This window comes from Aplysia californica, unplaced genomic scaffold, assembly GCF_000002075.1.
Source record: "Aplysia californica isolate F4 #8 unplaced genomic scaffold, AplCal3.0 scaffold00679, whole genome shotgun sequence".
Taxonomy (NCBI): domain Eukaryota; kingdom Metazoa; phylum Mollusca; class Gastropoda; order Aplysiida; family Aplysiidae; genus Aplysia; species Aplysia californica.
Genome location: NW_004797949.1, coordinates 195809 through 196960, shown reverse-complemented (window position 1 = coordinate 196960; position 1152 = coordinate 195809). Strand labels below are relative to the sequence as shown.

The 1152-nt window shown below is 39.1% G+C and overlaps 1 protein-coding gene across 1 annotated transcript in view; it reads right to left on the bottom strand.

Annotated features, from left to right (window-relative positions):
• Nucleotides 1-1152, bottom strand: part of LOC101851831 (dipeptidyl peptidase 4) — a gene marked incomplete in the record, with an annotated part of 150375 nt that overhangs the window by 35102 nt on the left and 114121 nt on the right.

Genomic DNA, 1152 nt, shown 5'->3' with positions numbered 1-1152 from the left:
GGGGTGGAGTATACATGAAGGGCTGTTTCCAAATTTCTGAGGAAACGTTTCTCAGCCCGTATGGACACTGGGTTGGCAAACAAGGATGACTCACTATATTCAAGATTTATCGACCTTTCGGTTCCCATGGAAACACTGTGATCTAAATGTATTTATCAGATATCATCAAGTTAAGAAAGCAAAATTACTCCATCGTTGGCGATATCGAACATTTAAAAAGCGATTTTTAAAAATGGTTTCTGAGATGTATTTAAAATCTTATAATCTATTTTATATTATCTACCTGTGTGCCTGTCTGTCTATCTCTTTCGTTTATTCTCCCTTTCCCTCGCTTAACAAAAATGAGAACAAATATTTATACGTAAACACTCCTCGGCTCCTCTTCTCTCTCTCTCTCTCTCTCTCTCTCTCTCTCTCTCTCTCTCTCTCTCTCTCTCTCTCTCTCTCTCTCTCCCTTTTTTTGTTTATCTATCTCTGTCTCTGTTTCTCCCTCTATCTCTTCTCCCCCCACCTTTTTTTTCTCTCTTTCAAACACACAGCACGAACAAACATGGACATTATACACAAACACATACATACGCCCACACAAGCACTAGTAGGCGACAATCACAGCTCTTTCAAACCGGTGAAGCGATGTACACGGGTACACATACATCCACAGACTAACTTTAAACGTTGTTAAAACGAGAATTTGCCTTTAAAAGACGTCCATAACTTCCGTTGACAACAATTAATATAACATTACAATTAAGACTAGAAGGTATGAGGCCTGGGAATCTTTACCGAAGACGGCGTTGGAGGATCTATATATTTCTTGAAAAGGAACCCCAGAATAAAACCCAATAATATAATTTTAGTTAATGCAAGTATTGATTTTGTCAGACTTGTTCTTTTTATGTGATGGGCATCATAAAATTATAGCTCCTAGGGCATTCCTCTCTGCTCATCCCCGAAGGAGCGCATAATAATATATTATGTCTACACGTTTGTACCTCATTCTTTTCTGAAATCGTGCGAGAAATTTTTCTTCGGCCGTTATCAGTTTAGCGTGTAAAACGACGGGTGAGTCACTTCTTCAAAACCCTCAAGGAAAGAGTATTTGTCATGTTGCTAAAGCACGCATGCACGCAAGCACACACACACACACACACA